Source organism: Capricornis sumatraensis, chromosome 14 (genome assembly GCF_032405125.1).
Source record: "Capricornis sumatraensis isolate serow.1 chromosome 14, serow.2, whole genome shotgun sequence".
Taxonomy (NCBI): Eukaryota; Metazoa; Chordata; class Mammalia; order Artiodactyla; family Bovidae; genus Capricornis; species Capricornis sumatraensis.
Window position 1 is genome coordinate 59,348,766 of NC_091082.1, and position 13,973 is coordinate 59,362,738.

At 45.6% G+C, this 13,973-nt stretch overlaps 1 protein-coding gene across 1 annotated transcript in view; it reads right to left on the bottom strand.

Annotated features, from left to right (window-relative positions):
* FHAD1 (forkhead associated phosphopeptide binding domain 1) overlaps positions 1-13,973 on the bottom strand; it is a 166,198-nt gene that overhangs the window by 549 nt on the left and 151,676 nt on the right. The window lies entirely within an intron of this gene.

Below are 13,973 nucleotides of genomic sequence, written 5' to 3' on the forward strand. Positions count from 1 at the left end.
CGGCGACACGGGGAGAGAGCAAGGGAGAAGGGCCTGGTCCTCTCCCCGCGGGTCAGCACATAACATGAATGACTTGGCAGAATAGCTACCGGGCCATGCGGTCGTCTGTGACTTTATTTTAGGGGAGCTGACAGGGAGATCTTGATGTTGCCATTTCAGTGGGGACCCCAGAGAAAAGGTGTCCTCTCCCAAGGCTCAATGGATGGGGTGTCAGGAAGAGGCCAGAGAGAGAATTTCTCTCTGTGGCCTGGTCTGTCACCTTAAAACTGAAGAGCTGTGGACTTCCAGCATCAGGACTCCTGCAGGGGAAGAGAGGGGCTGGTTGATAATACGTTTCCAGACTCCAATCCAGAAAAACAAATCTGATCTCTGGAGTGGGATCCAGAAATCTACATTTTAACAGACACCCAGGGGCGTTTGGCTACATGAAGTTTGAGGATCACTACTGTGCTTTGTGCTTATTCTCTAAAATGTTAGGATGATTCTCAAGACTCTGCAGAAACACCTTCCCCCAGAGAAGAGATAGGCTTAGGGCTTAAAAAAACCAGTGCTCTGGAAACAGAGCATTTGAGAATGCAAAACCAGCGAGCTGTTACAGACTGATTCCCAAAGAACAGATCCTCAGTTGATATTTGTCGATTTCCCACAGTTTAAGAAAGTTGCTGGGACTCCCCTGGCGGTCCAGTGGTGAAGACTCTGCACTTCCAATGTATGCATTCATTCCTGACCAGGGAGCTAAGACCCCACATGCCTCTGGGCCAAAAAAAAAAACAAAACAGAAAACAGAAGCAGTATTGTAACAAATTCAGTGACTTAAAAAACATATGATTTCCTTAAAAAAAAAAAAGGATATTGCTAGAATTAATTTGGGGGGGCTCCAAAATCACTGTAGATGGTGACTGGCAGCCACGAAATGAAAAGACATTTGCTCCTTGGAAGAAAAGCTATGACCAACCTAGACAGCATATTAAAAAGCAGAGACATTACTTTGCCAACAAAGGTCCATCTAGTCAAAGCTATGGTTTTTCCAGTAGTCATGTATGGATGTGAGAGTTGGACTATAAAGAAAGCTGAGCACCGAAGAATTGATGCTTTTGAACTATGGTGTTGGAGAAGACTCTTGAGAGTCCCTTGGACTGCAAGGAGTTTCAACCAGTCAATCCTAAAGGAAATCAACCCTGAATATTCATTGGAAGGACTGATGCTGAAGCTGAAACTCCAATACTTTAGCCACCTGATGTGAAGAACTGACTCATTGGAAAAGACCCTGATGCTAGGAAAGATTGAAGGTGGGAGGAGAAGGGGATGACAAAAGATGAGATGGTTGGAAGGCATCACCAACTCGATGGACATGAGTTTGAGTAAACTCCGGGAGCTGGTGACGGCCTGGTGTGCCACAGTCTATGGGGTCGCAAAGAGTCAGACACGACTGTGCAACTGAACTGAAGTGAGAATTAATTTAAAAGGGATTTTAAAAAGAATAAAATTGAGAAAAAAACTCTTCAGGGTTCAGAAAATATGAAATTTTCATCAACTTATTTTTGAGAAATGAGTTGGACTGTTTCTGAGTCCAATAAAGATATTCAGCTTAAATGACGTGATTTTTTTTTTTTTTAAGTTTGGAACTTTTTAAGTTTCTGTTGGTCTTGGACAATTTGATCTAGCTACTTTTAAGAGCTAAGTTTCTGTATCTTCCATGTATTTTCTTCAAGGACCCATCAGAGGCAAAATAGTTAGGTTTTTATTGAATGCAAAAACCTGGGGACATGGTATAGATCGAAACTTTAAAAATTATGCCTGCAAATGCTTGGGTTTGCAAATTCTGAGCTTTCTTTTTTAGGCAGTTAAATGCTTAAAATCTGACAGACCTCAATTTGCCCCAACCAATGATTCATATTGGGTCTGCATGAAATAGGGCTGCCTTTATTATGAAATGTTTTGTTTCTGGGAGCCAGCTTTTTAACAGTGAAGGGATTAGGTTAGGATTTGCCTTTGTGAAGAATAATTTACATGTATGTGAAAAACCTGGGATTTTGGTTTGGATTATTCACACAGACTCTTAAGTATTAGATGCTCTGGTCAATTGCCCACTTGGCTTGTGTGAACACAACCCTCTGGAGGCAGGGCGGGCTCCATGATGCACAGTTGGGGGAATTCCTGTTCATTACCTATTGTATTTTGTAAAAGAGGAGCAGAATGCCCAGACCTTGCAGCTCTTATGCTCAGACAGAGCTCAGGAAGTGCTGCCCAATGGGCGAGCCCTTTTAACACCTCTTGGGCTGATTCCGTCACTAGTGTTCAGGGGTTGAGGGGTCTGAGACTCTGGGACGGTGGAGCAGGAGCTCAGGCTGCTTGGTGTCTGTCTCATTTCAGAGGCCTTGTTGTCTGCTCCAAAGCTGGAGATGCATGCTGGATTTTATTTGAACTCTTTCCTTCTGAGGTCATTGGACTTCAGGAAAAGCACTTATTCAGAAACCAGAGAAGTAGTGGGGGGAAGAAAACTCTGGGATAACTGATGATCCCTGATTGCTAGTGAAACTTCCAGGAACCACCTAGTTGCCTGTTAATTAGGGAAAAAATCACTTCTGAGTGACCCTGAGTGCTGTGCCCCAAGCACGGATTTGGGCAGAAAGAAATGCTCTGGACTGGTTATGCATGACAACATTTGGTCATGTGGAAAGAATGATCTTCAGGAAAAAATCACATCCTGGGCAAAGGATTTTTACAGAGGCAGGGGTGAGAGAGAGCCGATTCTGACAATATTCCAGCGATGAGGGAGCTAGGCAGACTTAGTCATCGTTGACTTATGTTTTTTAGCTTCCTCCCACATCTACTTGTGTAACTGTCTTTTGGGGAGGGGTAAAGCAATATTAAGAAAAACAACAGCCCTTTGGAAAACAGGAGGGAGACACAGGGAGGAGTCGGGAAGAGCTCTTGGGTGATGAGGGCAGATGGAGAGAACTTTGAGGGGCATTCCAGAGCCGGATGGAACTGGGTGGTCCCTCCAGCCTGAGATGCTTGGAAAACAAGAAGGGATTAGGGAGACCGGAGGAGATAGAGTCAGCTCATAAACTACAGCACTCATTTGGCACTTTATAAACACCGGTTTACTCATTCATCATCACAAACCCTCCGTGGTCATCAGCAAACCAGTGATGGATGGAGAAAGGTGCACAGAGGTCAAAGTTGAGGGACAGCCCAGATACCCATTTGGAGCAATTGAAGGAGTGAGAGCAGAGAATGAGGTCACAGCCTGGTTGGTCTCAGAGGCTTTCTCACCTCCTGCCAAGTCTGGAAGCCGGGCAGAATGGGCAGCGGGGGAGCTGAGTCAGGAGGCGCTCACAGGACCTCAGAGCAGGGCAGGTGGGAAAGGGTGTAATGGGACCAAGGCCTGCAGGTGGTCGCCAGTCATTAGAAACCAACCTATCTCTCTCACAAGCTTTTTGTGGTTATCTTGGATGTGTTGAATCTACTTGAAAATCAAGATTGTCTTTCTAATTAGTTGCATATGACCAAATGGATGGTCTAGGGGAAGAAAGCTGAGCGTGATTTCTGCTTCTATTAACCCCAGGCAGTTCTGTGGACACAGCTTAAGTCTTATCCCTGTCTTAAATGCTCAGAGAGAGAGGAAAAGAGAGAGAGACAGAGTGAGTGTGTGTGTGTGTGTGTGTGTATCTTGTGGCTTAAAACCCAGCAATGTTGCATCTGCAGGGCCTTCCTGGACCCTTTCCAAAGATGGCAATAATATGGGCAGCTGATTTCGATTTTTATACTATTCTATGAAAGGAGTGTGCGTCTCCATCCAAGCAATCAAGACCTATTTATTAAGTGTGTTGGGCACCAGGCTCTGGTCCTGGAATTCTCCTAGCCATGTGCAAGAGTGGAAATGGGGGTGGAGAGTGGGACTAGCCAGTTTGAAGAGTGAGAACTGTTGGACCCACACTGGGGGACTGACAAAGGCTATGACTGTTCCAGCTAACAAGCCTCTGGCTGGGACTCAGTACTTATTACCACCCACAATGACGCTGTTAGTAAACTATCTGACACCTCCTACCCCACCCTGCCCCAGCACAGCTTCCTGGGGGAAGGGACCTGTCTGGTTCAGCTTCAGCTCCTCAGTGCCGGCATGGTGCCTGGCCCAAGGTCAGGTTGGAGAAGTCAAGGCTGACTGAATGCATGATGGCCTGCTCTGCCTGAGGGCTCAGGATGGACTGGGTGTTTTCTCCTGGGTGTCCCCTCCTGAGCATCCGGTGGCTGGTTTTCAGGTCTCAAAGTCACTGCTAAGAAAGAGTAAAGTGACACCTCTGTGCACCCACATGACTCAACACAAAGTTAACAGGATCTCTTGGACAACAAACCTCTCAAGTATCTGTCCCCTGCTCCTCTGAGGACAGCGTCAGCAGCATCAGATAGGGATTGCGGCCGGGTGACCTGCTGGTCCTTGGGCATCGATAAGGCCCAGAGGTCATTTGGAGCTCTCTGCTCAGCAGACAAGGTGGAAGGAATAAAAGGAGGGTAGGGGTAAACAGTGCATGTGGCTGCTTCAGGGGAACATGAGGATTTGGGAAACTGAAAAGCAGGTTGTAAAATTAGCACAAGGCCAAGGCACGCAAAGTTGGTTGAAAGAGAGAGCACGGTGCCCAGGCCAGGGACACCTGAACTCAGGTGAAAGTAGGGGACTCTGAGAAGGGGCTAGTAAGCCAGGATGCTGAGAGGAAGGGGTTTGTCATGAAGTCTTGTTTCCTTCAAGCTTGGTTCAGTGGAAGGCAGTTCTCCTGATTCACTTGTGAAGCTTCATATTGTCCAGACGCAGGGCTGTGATGGTGAAAGGCAGTGTTGCATCGTGGTTAGGATCTGGATCTGAAAATCCCTTTGGGGTGACCTAGAGCAGCCTGTTTTACCTTTCTAGAGGCCTCAGTTGCATTGTCTACAAATGGCAATGTATCTCTCCTCCTGGAGTACTTGAGAGGATTAAATGAGAAAATTTATGTGAAGTATTTAGTGAAGTGCATGGTTCATAGAAAAGCTCCAGATGCTCTCAGTGATGAAGATGTTGATAAACTGGCTTCCTGGTAGTTATATGGCAGGCAATAATCGTACAGATATTTACAATCTAGTCTGGGTAAGAGTCTAACGTGGGGCTGGCACATCTGGCCCCCTGCATATCTTTATAAATAAAGTTTTATTGGGACACAGCCATGCTCATTTGTTCAGTTATCATGCTACAATGGCAGAGTTGAGTAGTCATGACAGTGACCCCATTGTTCACAAAGGGAAATGGCCCTTTATAGAAAAAGTTTGCCAACCCGATCTTCATTGACCAGTAGATAACAAGCTGATTCCTGGAATTCATTGAGGAAAGCACTGCATTGGAGCAGTTGAGTATGAAGTCTGAGCTCTGAGACTTTTTCTCTTGGGCAAGTAACTTCTTATTGTTTTCACATGTGAAACAGGAGTGATACAGTGAGGACTGAAAGGGATAATGTCTGGGCTGTGCTTAGCACAGGATCTGATGGCTGGCAAGGATGCTATAACAAGTTTGCAATTATTAACTATTAAAATTCAACTGTTGAAAGGCACAAAGAAACTTCCAGAAGAGGGTAACTGCTGTGTGTAGCTCTCTCTAGAAAAGGCCCAGCAGTAATCTCATAGAAAGCCATAAAAGAGGATGGGAACGTCACAGGTGAGCTCTCCCAGGCAACACACCCACTAAGTGAACGATTTCACTCCTCAGGTGAGCAGTGGGTCAGATCGTGAAAAGACAGGGGAGCAGAGGTGTAGGCTACGAGGTCTAGCACAGTGTCGTTAGTACCTGGCGCATAGTCAGTCAGTTCAGTCACTCAGTCATGTCTGACTCTTTGCAACCCCACGGACTGCAGTACACCAGGCTTCCCTGTCTATCACCAACTCCTGGAGCTTGCTCAAACGTGTGTCCATCGAGTTGATGATGCCATCCAACCATCTCATCCTCTGTCGTCCCCTTCTCTCCTGCCTTCATTCCTTCCCGGCATCAGGGTCTTTTCCAATGAGTCAGTTCTTTGCATCAGGTACATAGTAGGTACCCAGGGTCTGTTGCCTGAATGAATGAAGGCTGATTGTTTAACCATAAAAGTGATTGATCTGAATAGAGTACCTCTGATGATTAGACCACGGTGAGCCAGAAGATAAAATTTCTGCCTCCAATATCTTAGGGTCTTAGGAATGAAAGCATTATGACAGTAAAGTCAAAACAAGGAATCTGCTAATGCGTCCCACAGCAGGAAGGAGGCATTGTGATGGATTCCTAGGGAACAGATGGACAAAGAAAAATGTGTAAAAACAAAAGCAGGGACATAAGGTCATGAATGGGCCCAAAATAACTCGGGACACTGAACAGACGGATGCAAGCAGTGCATCTTGATGGAAATGAGGCCAAGCTGATAAGCTGAAATAGTCTACCCTTTCCAGGCGCCCTAACCTCAGTACAGAAAAGAGGCTTTAGGAACCTCAGTATGGAAATGAGGAGTGCATCAGTGTGAGCAGGTGTTGGGTTTCCTCTCATCATCTTCGGTGTATTACTTTCATTCTTAAGACCCTAGAAAATTGGAAACCACTCCACTTACCAGGAACACACTTGGGAATGCAGATCTGGCGGAAGCTGTTTTTTCCCGCAGACACTTCATGACTCCGGTTTCCACAACAGCAGGCATGGCTGGCTGTGCCAAGTTGCTGGAGAAGGGCACCTTATCTGCAAAGTCACGAATCCAAATGGGCTGCCATTGGCAAGGGCGGGAGGAAGTAGTTTGGTTTAGCCTCTCGGAGGGATCAGAAGATTGGGAGCTCTGGGAGGAGGGTGAAGCCGCCTGTCCCCTGTTGGCCCTTGGAACAACCCCAGGGGAAAGGTCATTGGTAGCTTCTCAGAGCTACCAGTGGGGGCTGTGTACCAGAGTGTCTTTTAAAAAAAGTCTTCGTTGAATTTATTACAATATTGTTTCTGTTTTATGTTTTGGTTTTTCAGCCGCAAGGCATGTGGGATCCTAGCTCCCTGAACAAGGATGGAACTGGCACCCTCCACATTGGAAGGTGACCTAACAACTGGACCGCCAGGGAAGTCCCAAGAGTGCCTTAATAAAGACCATTTTGGGGAGGGGGGTTCATGTTTGGGAACGCATGTACACCTGTGGTGGATTCATGTCAATGTATGGCAAAACCAATACAGAATTGTAAAGTAAAATAAAGTAAAAAATAATAATAATAAAAAATAAAATAAAAAAAAAAAAGACCATTTTGTTTGTAATAACAGAAACTCAAACCAGCTGAAGCAAAAAAAGAGGATATCTATGGGAAAGAAGAGCTGGTTCCTGACAGTCCTGATTTTTCTCCCGATGGTCCTGACTTCTCAGCTTTGCTCACCCTGTGATTCTCTAACCTACCTTGTCACCTTTCAATAAGCTCCCTTTCTGTTTAAGTTAGCCACAGGTTTCTGTTGTTTGCAACCAGAGACCCTGGGGTGATACTCTGTCCTAGTGGAAGCCAAGGGCAGGCCCTAGAACTGGCCTTTCCCAGGAAAGAAACCAGGAACCAGAAAGTCATCAGGAATTAGGGTAACTTTCTGTGTCAGTTGGAATGCTTTCAGCTTTTAAATAACAGAAGCCTTGACGTGGGTAGGTGAAAATATGGAGCCTCTCCCAGATGAACCCTGGCTGTGCCGTTTGCTTTGTCTGATGACATACTGGCAAACACAAGGCAGGTGGAGACTTGGAAAGTGTGCTTTGGGGCTTGGTCTCTCCTGCAGCTCTTGGGAACCTGTGGCTTGATCTGACCTGCTGGGCAAAGAGAGATCACACCAGGAAGAGACAGAAATCCCAGCTGAGGCCTTTCTAGACCAGGGTTTCTCATTCTCGGTACTGTTAACATTTCGAATCAAATAAGTCTTTGTTGTGGGGAGCGGTTCTGTGCACTGTGCGATGCTTAGCAGCATCCCTGGCCTCTATCCCCAGATCAGTGGTCCTAACCTTTTTTGGCACCAGGGACCAGTTTCATGGAAGATTCCATGGACTGGGGCAGAGGGATGTTTTCAGGATGATTTCAGGTGCATTATATTTATTGTACACTTTATTATTATTACATCTGCCTCACCTCAGATCATCAGATATTAGATCCCAGAGGTTGGGGAACACTGCCCTAGATAGTTGCACCCCCATGCCAGTTTAAATATCTGGACACCACCAAAGTTGTGTTCAGATATTGCCCAATATTCCCTGGGTGATAAAATTGCCCCTGATTCAGAACAACTGCCCTCACCCACCTTGCCTGTCAATGACCAGGCATGTACACGAGGCATCCCAAACCATCCAGCTCTAGCCAGGCCAGCCTAGACCAGTACATGGGTCCTGCTTGACCCATGAAATCATGAGAAATAATGTCGGCCATTGTAAGTCAGCAAGTTGTTGAGATGGTAAAGAATCTGCCTACAATGCAGGAGACCCAGGTTCAATCTCTGGGTTGGGAAGGTCCCCTGGAGAAGGGACTGGAAACCCATTCTAGTGTTCTTGTCTGGAGAATCCCATGGACAGAGGAGCCTGTGGACAGGTGGGCTACAGTCCATAGGGTTGCAAAGAGTCAGACGTGACTGAGTGACTAATACTGAGAAGTTTTAAGTGGTTTGCTCCACAGCACACACAGGTACACCTGACTACAGTGACTTAAACAGAAAGGGATTTATTTATTTACATAACAGGATGTATAGAGCTAGGCTGTTCAGTACACTGTGGTGCACAGCACAGTGATGTTACCAGGCCCCCACGCAGGCTTTTCATATCTTTCCACTCCGTTGTCCTTGAGGTGGGCTTTGGCCTCTTGCTTGTTTCCTGGTGATTCCCAGCATGGCTGCTCCAGCTCCAAGTCTGAGCTCCAGGAGAGAAAAGGCAGACAAGACAAAGGGACAAAGAGAAAAATCTCTCTTCTAGCAAAGTCTTGCCTTTAATTCCAGAAGGGAAGCCCTGTCCAGGACCTTCACTTGCATGTCATTGGCCAGAATTAGCAACATGGCTGGGTCTAGCTGCAAGGGAAACTGGGAAATGAAGGTGCTTAACCTTCAGCTTATACAGTAGAGGGGCGATGACTAAGGGACTCTTGTGTCCACTGCACTGTCTCTCTGGTGGTCTTGGTTTCTTGTCTCTACTTGTTTATCTATCCCGGCTGTCTCATTTTAGGCTGGCTTTGTTTCTCCAAACACAGTGGAAGAAATGGCCACACCAGCTGGGAACTGCATCAAGACCTCAGCTCCATACCACTACTAACCTGTGTGGTGATCCTGTGCCCTACTTCCAATACCAAGGGTGGAGGTACTGATTGGCCCAACTTGGGTTAGAAGTGAAACCTGATTGGTCTGGCTTGGGTAGACTATCTACTGCTCAGCCAACCAGCTGTGGCCAAGAGAGCAGCATTAGCTAGGGTAAACGTGATGGGGCCATGGGGGGGGGGCAGTGTGCATTCTCTGAGAAAGGGGTATGTGGCTGAGGTGATACCCAAAGAACCATCTAGTTCAAGGAGTGAAGAAAGGAAGTCACCATCGTGGGTTGCAAAGTTGATGTGATAAAAATTAACATGTCCTTTGAGAGACCTATAATACAATGGAGTCACAGAGGCATCACATTTGACTTCTGCAAATTCAAATATTCATGTTCAACCAAATTAAGTATTCCCCCCACCACCACACAATTTGGCTTCCAAACATTAGCCAGCTTCTTAACTACTGTCTAACCCAGTGATCTTTTCTGGTGCTGGAGACTGCTTTTTGGATTTTGGGGATGTGGTACAGTATGCTGCTGCTGCTGCCAAGTTGCTTCAGTCGCGTCCGACTCTGTGCGAGCCCATAGACGGCAGCCGACCAGGCTCCCACCGTCCCTGGGATTTTCCAGGCAAGAACACTGGAGTGGGTTGCCTTTTCCTTCTCCAATGCATGAAAGTGAAAAGTGAAAGTGAAGTCACTCAGTCGTGTCTGACTCTAGCAACCCCATGGACTGCAGCCTACCAGGCTCCTCTGTCCATGGGATTCTCCAGGCAAGAGTACTGGAGTGGGGTGCCATTGAAAGTAATATCATATTTCTATGGAAAACTGGGGTTTTCAAGATTACTATTATTATTTTTTTAAATAATTTAAAACTCTTTTTAAAAATTTTATTTTTTCTGGCTGCACCACCATGAGGCATGTGGGATCTTAGTTCCCTGATCAGGGACTGAAACTGCACCCCCTGCCTTGAAAGCATGGAGCCTTAAACACTGGATCACCAGGGAATTCCCTTCAAGATTATTTTTAAGGTCATGTGTAAGATGTACCTTCTCACTGTGTAAGATGTACCTTTAGTGGAATATTACATAAATTATTTTTCCTATTTCCTTCTAGTTTTAATCAGTATAAAGAATGCATTTGGTTTTTAAATATAAAACTATCTTCATTGTGGCTTTTTAAAATTAAAAAAATTAGTGATATTCGTGATTTCTGCCGTTCCTCCCATTTTATTTGGTAGTCTTGGCCATATAAGAAAGGCAGGGAGAGGACAGATGGCTGCAGAGAGGGCGAAAATGAGAGCCTCTCCAAATACCATGGAAAGAGCGTGTCCACCTGGGCAGTGTGTGCCCTTTGGTGACTGGGTACTTGGTCTCTCCTGATGGCCTGTGACTTGAACTACTGGGCTTATCCTGCTGTGACAGAATGGGCAGTGTGAGACGGGAGTTAAATACCTGGGTTCCAGACCCAACCCTGGATTTCCTACCTGTGTGACTTTAGATGGGCCATTTAACTTCTCTGGACCTCAGCTTCCTCATTTGTAAAATGGGGAATATAATACTATTTACCTCCCAGGGCTTGGAGAAAGATTAGATGAGATGGGTTTTGAAAACTGCAGAGTGCCATATACATCTGACTCATTGTTATGGAAGTGATAAAAAACAGGTTGGTGTTCAAATTTATTATAAGAAATTCATATATAAATGCACTATACTGTGGCCCCAGCAGCCCCTGAGGTTACCTTTCTGTCCTGTGGCCCCAGTAACATGCTCTGGGTTTTCTCAACTGTGGGTTTCTTGGAGCTCTGTGGAGGTGTGACATTTGGGTACGTCACAACCCAGACACATAAGTTTATCTACTTGGCCTAGGAGTCGGAATTTTGAACTAATTCTTCATATGCCCAAGTGCATTTACATTCGTAGATAGCTGTGAAAAGAGCCCCTCTCCCCACACACTCTGAAAAATTGCACTGTGCAAAATACCAGTCTAGGAAGCAACACATAGGGTAAAAATCTTTTAAGTCCTAAAAAAGTGTCTTTGTGATTTGGTGCAGAAGAGCCTCTCTGCCTCATGGAGGAGGATCTCGCGAGACTCGGTGGGATGATGTTTCTAGTTCCTTCCACCAGGCTTAGAAAACAGAAGGCTCTGGCTGGACTTGCTGGATATCTCCCTCTTTAGCATCTCTCTTTCTTGGTCCATCTTTGCAGTGGCTTTTCTGGCTCCGACCTTCAACAAGAGCGACAAATGCACAAACTTGACAGTTGTAAGGAGATCCCCAAATATACCACTCAAATGGGCTTTAAAACTCAAAATAAAGTATTTGTAAGAAAGAAATTATATACAGACATAGATGTGTGCAAAAAGAAGCTAAAATAATCCACTATTCTCACACTACCCACAGGTAACCTTATTGACATTCCAGTGTACTCCCTTCCAGATATAAAGAGAATGCTTTCTCTTCTTATATTTTCTTTCTTTCTATTTTTTTTTTTTTTTTTGTTTTTGAAACCAGGAGTTTCTGATTATGGGCACATTCATTGGGATGGACTTTCTCTCGAAAAGCTGTTACTAAGACAGCTGTTACTAAGACATAAGCTGAATGTCTTATGTCTCTGATGTCTTAGGAGGAGAAAATGTAGGATATTCAAGGGGAATCTGTCTAACCCTATTCTAAGCACTGTCCCTGGCTTGGGGCAGTCATGAGTATGACTCTGTCCCTGGTCTTAGCTGATCAGGCACTGCGGCACAGGCTCGGCTTTTCAGATGGTCACTCCTAGGATTTAGGATTATGGACTCTATGATGCTACATACTACCTGAGCTGGTTCTTTGAACTGGGGGACCATGAGGTCATCCCTTTTTATCACATGACCAGAGATAGACGAGATCAGGGGAGATATAGGCACAGAGAGGTGATACGAGCTCTCTTTGTGTGTTTGTGAGTAAGACAGATGATGCTTGGGAGATGATGGCCTACCAGTCCTCTTTTGAGGCCAGGCTCTCTCTCAGCTCTCAGTATTTATGAGGCACTCACTCTTACATCCTTATAAAAGCCCCCTCCCTCTTTCTGAATAGGTTTCTATTCATTCCAACCCAATAATCTCTCTCTAGCACGGTTCTGTTTACATTGTAGATACGATTGTAACTTGCAAGTTTCTTTCCAACAGGCTTCACATCACCAGCCCTACTTCCTGCAAGTTTTTGACTCCAACTCATGCCCCTGGGGAAAGAGGGCCTGCAGGCCTACAGGTAGTCAAGTTTCAGCTCTGCCTCTGAAAGCATGATCCTTGGTCTCCTCATCTGTCAGATAGGGGTCAGAATGTCCTGTCTTCCTCAGGGGTTGAGAGGAGGTTCTGGGTGCATTTAAATGGAAGGGGCTGGTAGGACAATCTCTGTAACTCTTTTCATTTTAAGACAGGCTTAAAAATCACATTCTGTGCCTGACCTATGCCAGTGGGTGCCAGGATCCTTGAAATGTGCTTTGAGATTGCTTTCAAACTCATTGCAGGAAAACATTTCAGGGTGAGGTAGGCTAACATCTCTACACTAGCCCACAAAGTAAATATTGGTGGGAATGCCCAGATAAAAGGAAAACAGACAACAAATGTTTGAGAATCTTTTGCCTCTAAACCAGTTTTCCTTTGTATCCTTTTTAGTTTGATTTTCAATAAAATTGGATGGGTCCCCAGGGCCAGTGCCCTGACCTGGTGTGGGGCTGGCTGTCAGAGCGAGAGCCTGGGTGTTTGTTAAAAATGAAGATTCCTTAGTCCCAGGGTCCCCCAAGTCCCAGGTCTGCCATGAGCTTGAGGTGGGAAGCACCACAGAGCAAGCTTTGGTCAACTTTTTTGAGTGATGAGGTCGGGGACGGCAAAAGGCAGAGGGGATGGCTGAACTGGGAAAAGGAAGGGGTGAAGAATGGGAAATGTGAAAATTCAAGTGCGGGCCTGAGGGGTGGGGGAAGCCTGGCTGGGTCTGTCCCTAGCCAGGGACCTCCCACAGCAATAAGCATTCATCCTGCAGGACCCTTAGAAGAACAAGGTCAGGACAGGAGCCTGTCATTTAAATAAGGACATTTAAATTGGAAATTTGGCAGTTCTATTTCCAGTTTTTTAAGGGATCTCCACACTGTTCTCCATAGTGGCTGTTCTAGTTTGCATTCCCACCAACAGTGTAATGGGAGGGGGGTTCAGGATGGGGAACACATGTACACCCATGGCGGACTCATGTCAACGTATGGCAAAACCGCTACAAAACTGTAAAGTAAAAAATAAATTAACTAAAAAAAATAAATTGGAAATTTGGAAATTAACTGGGATAATTCCAGCTAATACTCAGGGCATACTGGAGTGGCAGATCTGGGCACAAAGATTCCAGTTCATTCCCACACCACCTCAGGTCTTGGTTTTAAACATCCCTACTTCATGGAGGCCTCTCCTGGTCCTTGGCCTGGGGAGGAGGATGGAGAGGTCCCTGTGAAAAGTGTTCCTGAACTCAGGAACAACTCAGAAAGTGCTGCACTGGCCAAAAAGTTCATCTGGGTTTTTCCATAACATTTTAATGGTAAAACCTGAATTAACTTTTTATCCAACCCAATATTTGTTTATTTATTTGCCCCAGGATAAAAAGCCATGAAAGACTGGGAGTTTTACATGTTTCTTCATTGATCTAACCTGGCGTTTCTTCTTCTTTTTTTCATTATCGTCC